This window comes from Boleophthalmus pectinirostris, unplaced genomic scaffold (genome assembly GCF_026225935.1).
Source record: "Boleophthalmus pectinirostris isolate CB_2022bp ecotype Guang Dong unplaced genomic scaffold, ASM2622593v1 HiC_scaffold_4, whole genome shotgun sequence".
Classification (NCBI taxonomy): domain Eukaryota; kingdom Metazoa; phylum Chordata; class Actinopteri; order Gobiiformes; family Gobiidae; genus Boleophthalmus; species Boleophthalmus pectinirostris.
This window is the reverse complement of record NW_026571353.1, coordinates 42,042,870-42,050,369: the sequence shown is the minus strand read 5'-3', so window position 1 is coordinate 42,050,369 and position 7,500 is coordinate 42,042,870. Positions and strand designations below refer to the sequence as shown.

The 7,500-nt window shown below is 48.6% G+C and overlaps 1 protein-coding gene across 1 annotated transcript in view; it reads left to right on the top strand.

Annotated features, from left to right (window-relative positions):
- prdm6 (PR domain containing 6) overlaps positions 1–7,500 on the top strand; it is a 182,688-nt gene that overhangs the window by 158,553 nt on the left and 16,635 nt on the right. The gene's annotated exons all lie outside the window — the stretch shown is intronic.

The window sequence follows — 7,500 nt, the reverse complement described above, 5'->3', positions numbered from 1 at the left end:
TCTGACACATGACGTGTCCAGTTTCTCCCATCAACCTTAAACAGACACAAGTGACCTAGTCCAGGTTTAGTCCAGGTTTAGTCCAGGTTTAGTCCGGGTTTAGTCCGGGTTTAGTCCAGGTTTAGTCCTAGTTTAGTCCGGGTTTAGTCCGGGTTTAGTCCGGGTTTAGTCCAGGTTTAGTCCAGGTTTAGTCCAGGTTTAGTCCAGGTTTAGTCCGGGTTTAGTCCGGGTTTAGTCCAGGTTTAGTCCTGGTTCAGTCCTAGTTTAGTTCTATTTTTTCTCAGTTCTCTGATTGGACGACAGTGTTTTGGTTTTCGTTGACGTGTGCTTGTCTTTCTTTTCGTTCGTCGTCGTGTTTTCTGGTGTGGTTTTCTTCTTTCTTTTCGCTCATCGTTTTCTGGTGTGGGACGGACCTCAAACGGCGCCGGGTCAGGGTTTTCTCGCTGGCGGTGGCGTCGCCGCGGCGACAGATTGGACGCTCAATAAACGAATATTCACAGAAGAAAAATGTGTCGGCGCAGACGGGAGGGGCCTGTCAATACGAGAGAGAGAGAGAGAGAGAGAGAGAGAGAGAGAGAGAGAGAGAGAGAGAGAGAGAGAGGAGAGAGAGAGAGAGAAGAGAGAGGGAGAGAGAGAGAGAGAGAGGGAGAGAGGGAGAGGAGGAAGAGAAGAGGGAGGGAGAGAAGAGAGGGATTCAGCTGAGGTAAGCAAAGGAGAGAGAAACAGAGAAAGTGGAGGAAGAGGAGGAGGAGTGGGAGAAGAAAGATGGAGGCGGGAGAGAGAGAGGGAGAGGAGAAAGACAAATGGATGGACAGGAGTTCATATTTTGTGATTGAAAATGTGTCAGTGAACAGGGAGCAGGATTAAAGCTTCACTGCGGAACATTTAAGACAGAGTTAAAGTCTCAGATTTTTAGTCTTTAAAAAAACAAAACAAAACCAGCTGTAGTGGATTGTAAAGAGTTTGCAGAGCTCCAGAGTTCTTCCTTCCTCTTTTTTCTGCTGCATTTAAAAGAGTTTAAAATCACTTTCCACAACACATCTATCAACAACCAGCATGCTAAGGCGCACTTCCTGATCCTCGGAGCGTAACAGGACAGAGTCTGACTCAAATGAGGCTCAAATAACTGCAGAAAAAAATCAGGTACAGGTCGTTTAAAGCCACACTGCGGGACATTTCCTCACGTTCTCACACTTTTGACACACTTGTCGGCCCCTGTCTGTCCCTGTCGGCCCCTGTCGGTCCCTGTCGGTCCCTGTCGGTCCCTGTCGGTCCCTGTCTGTCTGTCCCTGTCTGTCGTCGGCCTGTCGGTCCCTGTCGGTCCTCTGTATATTTGCTGTTGATCTCATACATATTTATTGAATTTACTGAAGATGGATGGAAGTGGAACAGGAAGCCCTGAGCCACAGGTTTGTGCTGACGCCCACGATACACTCCTCCTCCTCCTCCTCCTCCTCCTCTTCCTCCTCCTCCTCTTCCTCCTCTTCTTCCTCCTCTCCTCCTCTTCCTCTCCTCTTCTCTCCTCTCTCCTCCTCCTCCTCCTCTCTCTCCTCCTCCTCTTCTCTCCTCCTTCTCTTCCTCCTTCCTCTTTCTCCTCTTCCTCCTCTTCCTCCTCTCTTTCTCTTCATCCTCTCTTCTCTTCTTCTCTCTCTCTCCTCGTCCTCCTCTGCCTTTCTCGCCGTCTCTTTCCCACCCTTCTCTTTTCTCTCTCCTCTTCCTCCTCTACCTCCCTCCTCTCTCTCTTCCTCTCTCTCTCTTCTCCCTCCTCTCTCTCTTCCTCTCCTCTTCCTCCCTCCTTTCTTCCCACCCTCCTCTCTTCTTCCTTCTCTTTCTCCCTTTCTTGCCGTCTCTTCCCATTCTTCTCTTTTTTCTCTCTCTCTTTCCACCTCTGCCTTTCTTTCTCTCTTTCTTCTCCTCCTTTTCTCTCCTTCTCCTCTCCTTTTTCTCATCTTTTCCCTATGCCTCTTTCCCTCTCTCTCTCTCTTTGTCCTTCTTCTCTCTCTCTCCTTCTCTTCCTCTTTTCCCTCTTTCCCTCTGTTGGTGCTGGTCCCTCTCTTCTTCTCCTCTCTCTCTCTCTCTCTCTGTCTCTTCTCTTCTTCTTTCTCTCTCTCTCTTCTCTTCTTCTCTCTCTTCTCTCTTCTCTTTCTCTGTCTCGCTGTCGTTCCTGGTGTAGTTTGAGCTGCTGGCCTGAGTGAGCTTCATTTGACTGGAGCTGGACTCTGTTCCTGTGAGTCAGAGTCAGAAACAACCAGAAATGTCCCAGGAAAACTTCAGGTTTGGAAGGAGGCGGCTCGTCCTGGTTCTGCCTGTCGCTCCGGATCCGGATCCTGGTCCTGGTCCTGGTCTTGGTCCGGATCCTGGTCCTGGTCCTGGTCTTGGTCTGGTCTTGGTCCTGGTCCTGGTCCTGATCTGTGGTTCTGGTCCTGGTTCTGCCTGTCGCTCGAGGTTCTGGTCCTGGTCCTGTGGTTTGGGGCTGTTGGTCCTGGTCTGTGGTTCTGGTCTTGGTCTGGTCTTGGTCTTGGTCTTGGTCTTGGTCTTGGTCCTTGGTCCTGGTCTGTGGTCTGGTCTTGGTCTGGTCTTGGTCTGGTCTGGTCTGTGGTCTGGTCTGGTCTTGGTCTGGTCTGGTCTGGTCTTGGTGGTTTGGAGGAGTTGGAGGTTTGTTGTGGTTTTGTGGTTTGTTTTGGTCAAACAGTAAAAGTGTTTAGACTCGACTGGAACCACAACACACACACACACACACACACACACATACACACACACACACACACACACACATACACACACACACACACACACACACACACACATACACACACACACACACATACACACACACACACACACACACACACACACACACACACACACACACACATACACACACACACACACACTACACACACACACACACACATACACAGTACACACACATACACACACACATACACACACACACGACACACACACACATACACACACACGTACACATACACACACATACACACACACACACATACACACACACATACACACATGTACACACTACACACATACACACACATACACACATGTACACATACACACACACGTTACACACACATTTACACACACTGATTACACACATACACATAAACATGTTTTACTTACACCAAAAACATCAGATTCACAGGTTTTATAAGTTTCTCTGAGTCTCTCTTCTCTTTGCTCTCTGTGCTGAGTCCCTCCCCCTTCAGAGCGTCGCACTAATGAAACTCCTGCACAAACATCAGGTTTGTCGTGTCGTTGTGTTCAGTTGTTGTGTCGTGTTTTTGTGTTTTTATGGAGAGTTGTCGTGTGGAGCATGTGGGGGGGCGGAGCCTCGTACAGACTCGTACTGCAGCGAAATGTGAGGAGGGTTTGAACAGGGCCTGGGAGAGATCTCTAGATGACTCAAACATGCATGGATGTCTCTAAACCTCTTCATGTTTGTGATGAGGAACATTAGAACATGAGAGAAAAGTCCAGAACACCTCGTCTTCGTCCTGGTCCTGGTCCTGGTCGTGTTGGGAGTGCGTTTGGTCCTGGTCCTGGTCCTGTGGTTGGGTCCTGGTCCTGGTCCTGGTCCTGTGGTTGGGTCCTGGTCCTGGTCCTGGTTGGGTCCTGGTCCTGGTCCTGTGGTTGGGTCCTGGTCCTGGTCCTGTCTGGTCCTGGTCCTGGTCCTGGTCCTGGTCCTGTGGTTGGGTCCTGGTCCTGGTCCTGGTCCTGTGGTTGGGTCCTGGTCCTGGTCCTGGGTCCTGGGTCCTGGTCCTGGTCCTGGTCCTGTGGTTGGGTCCTGGTCCTGGTCCTGGTCCAGGCTCTCTCAGTCCTGGTGTCTGTGGCTCCTGTTGTTGTTTGTGTTTCACTCGTTCTGGAGTAAACGTAAAACGTAAACGTGTAAATGTGCGAGTGATTCGAGTCGTTCGAGTCGTTTGAATCGTTAAAGTGACGACAGACCGATGTGTTTTTAAACGTTCTGAAAGTGAGACTCTGGTGTTTGCACGAGGAACTTCAGCTCACGATTTATGACTCAGACGACAGACGCCGTCCAAACACACACACCGCGAACGCTAACGACACGGCTAACGACGCGGCTAACGACACGGCTAACGACGCGGCTAACATGGCAAATTTTTTATTTTTTTGCCAACATTTACCATTTTAATATGCACTTATATAGCAACAACACTGTTAATGACCCAACAGTAACATCTAAATGAAATTCACGACTTATTCTTACAATTAATCACATTATTATTTAAAACAGCTTCTCAAATATATTTAAATTTAAACTTCCAATAAGAAAAAATGAGCTAGATCATGTTTTATTATTATTTATGTATTATTTATTATTTTATTTATTTTTATTATTTTTATTTTTATTATTTTATTATTATTATTATGTTTTATAAAGCTAACAACAGAGCTAACTGTGCTAAGTGAGCTGCGGCGCTGTGTGTGACGTGTGAGAAATGGACAGTTTAGACGTTTTACTGCAAACTGCCCCGAGACAAACGACAAGAAATCTGTCAAAGAGAAAGAGAGAGATGGAGGAGAGGAGAGACGGATGGAGAGAGGAGAGAGAGAAAGGGGGATAAACAGGAGTCAGAAAGAGGAGGAGATGGAGCGAGACTGACACAAGAAGAAATCTGTCAGAGAGAAAGAGACGGAGAGAGAGAGAGAGAGAGAGAGAGAGAGAGAGAGAGATTCATCAGAAGGACACGAGGAGGAGAGAGAAAGAAGAGAGAGAGAGTGATGAAAGAGAGAAGAGACAAGAAGAAATCTGTCAGAAAGAGAGAGAGAAACACACACAGGACAAATACAGCCCAGGTTTAGCCCGGATGCCCCGCAGGACGGTCGGGGGGGCAGGTTTAGCCCGGATGCCCCGCAGGACGGTCGGGGGCAGGTTTAACCCGGATGCCCCGCAGGACGGTCGGGGGCAGGTTTAACCCGGATGCCCCGCAGGACGGTCGGGGGGGCAGGTTTAGCCCGGATGCCCCGCAGGACGGTCGGGGGCAGGTTTAACCCGGATGCCCCGCAGGACGGTCGGGGGGGCAGAGGTCTGACTGTGAGTGTTTAAAATCAGCCAATGAGAAAATGAGACGAAGAAACACAGAGACGACAGAACCAACGCTGAAAAACAGAGAGAGAGAGAGAGAGAGAGAGCGAGCGAGGGGTCAGGAGAGGAGAGAGAGACAGGACAGGGAGAGAGAGAGAGAGGAGAGGAGAGATAGATGAGGGGGAGGGCGAGAGGATCAGTTATCGGCTCCACTCTGCGTTTGATGAAGACATTATGAGCTCTGCGCTTTAACAGCTCCATCAATAACTCTGAGAGAAAGAAAGAAAGAACGAACGAACGAAGAGAGGGAGAGGAGAGGGGGGAGGAGAGGAGGGAGGAAGAGGAGGAGGGGTGAGAAGAGGGAGGAAGAGAGGAAGGGAGGAGGAGAGGAGATGAGAGGGCGGGAGGAGGGAGAGAGGGAGGAGGTAGTGTAAGTGTGAAGTGGGCTTGACCCAGAGCAGAAGAAGCAGCGTTAGGATGTAGGACATAGGAGTTAGGAGGTAGGATGTAGGAGTTAGGAGGTGGAAGTTAGGAGCTAGTGCTCTTGACCTGGTGCAGAGGAGGTAGGTATTAGGAATCAGGAATCAGGAGTTAGATCTGTTGCAGTGGCATTAAGATGGGCTTAGGAGTTAGAAGGTAGGACGTAGGAATTAGGATGTAGAGTAGTTAGGAGGTAGGATGTAGGAGTTAGGAGGTAGGAGTTAGGATGTAGGAGGCAGTATGTAGGAGTTAGGATGTAGGAGTTAGGATGTGGGAGATAGGATGTAGGAGGTAGGATGTAGGAGTTAGGATGTAGGAGATAGGAGTTAGGATGTAGGAGTTAGGAGATAGCATGTAGGATGTAGGAGGCAGTATGTAGGAGTTAGGAGGTAGGAGATAGGATGTAGGAGGTAGGAGATAGGAGGTAGGAGGCAGTATGTAGGAGTTAGGATGTAGGAGTTAGGATGTAGGAGGCAGTATGTAGGAGTTAGGAGTTAGGATGTAGGAGGCAGTATGTAGGAGTTAGGATGTAGGAGTTAGGAGTTAGGATGTAGGAGGCAGTGCAGTTGTTGGAGAATCATTGATTTTATTGATGAATTTCTGCTGTGATTTATGTCCTGACCCCAGAGACCCACTTCATACAGTCCTCAAGACCCGGACTAGACCCGGACTAGACCCGGACTAGACCCGGACTAGACCCGGACTAGACCCGGACTAGACTCCAGACCTGCTGTAATCCTGATTGAGACCTGGACTAGATCTGGGAAACTAAAATTATGGTTTTAATTAGCACCATGTTGAGTCCTGGTCTAGTCCTGGTCTAGTCCTGGTTTAGTCCTGGTTTAGTCCTGGTCTAGTCCTGGTCTAGTCCTGTTTGTTTTGTGGGGGATGTGTGTGGCAGGGCATCTGATTTAAACAGCCCAACAACTTTATTAAAGTTTAATAAAATTTTGTTTTTGTGGCTCAGGCCGTCGTTTTTACATTTAGTCCTGGTCCTGTCCTCGTTTGGTCCTCGTTTGGTTCTCGTTTAGTCCTCGTTTGGCCCTCGTTTGGTCCTCGTTTGGTCCTCGTTTAGTCCTCGTTTGGTCCTCGTTTGGTCCTCGTTTGGTCCTCGTTTAGTCCTCGTTTGGTCCTCGTTTGGTCCTCGTTTGGTCCTCGTTTGGTCCTCGTTTAGTCCTCGTTTGGTCCTCGTTTAGTCCTCGTTTAGTCCTCGTTTGGGCCTCGTTTGGACCTCGTTTAGTCCTTGTTTAGTCCTGGTTTGGTCCTGGTTTGGTTCTAATCAGCTCTAATGTTTCCTATATTTTCTCATTATGTGTTTAATATCAGACTCTCACAGTTTAAACTTCCATTTGCATTTATATACAACACTCCTCTCCTCCGGCCTCATCCCTCGCTCCTTCTCTCCTCTGTCCTCATCCCTCGCTCCCTCTCTTGTCTTTCCTCGCTCCTTTCCTCTGTCCTCATCCCTCTCTCCTCTCCTCCATCCTATTCCCTCGCTCCCTCTCTCCTTGTCCTCCTCTACCTCATTTCTCTCCCCACTATCTCCCTCCGTCTTTTCATCTCTCTCTCTTTCCCTCTTCCTCCTCTCCTCTCCTCCGTCCTGATCCCTCGTTCCTGTGGTCTATAATAAACATAAGTCTGTGTAATGTGCTCTGCTCAGAGGAATAAATAATCTCCCGACGTTTGAGCGTTAAACTATTCACGATCGATCAGTTTCATAGAAAAGAACGAGAAGAAATGAGAGAGACGGAGGAGAGGAAGAGAGAGAGAGAGAGAGAGAGGGAGCGAGCGAGCGGACGAGCGAGAAGAGACGGAAAAAAACGACAAAAACAAGCGTGAAAAAAACAAATGAAAAAACGATAAAAAAGTCTAAAAAAGTGAAACTGATTTTTAACTCGACTCAGAGATTTATGAATCTGAACTCACTTAGTCCTGGTTCAGTCCTG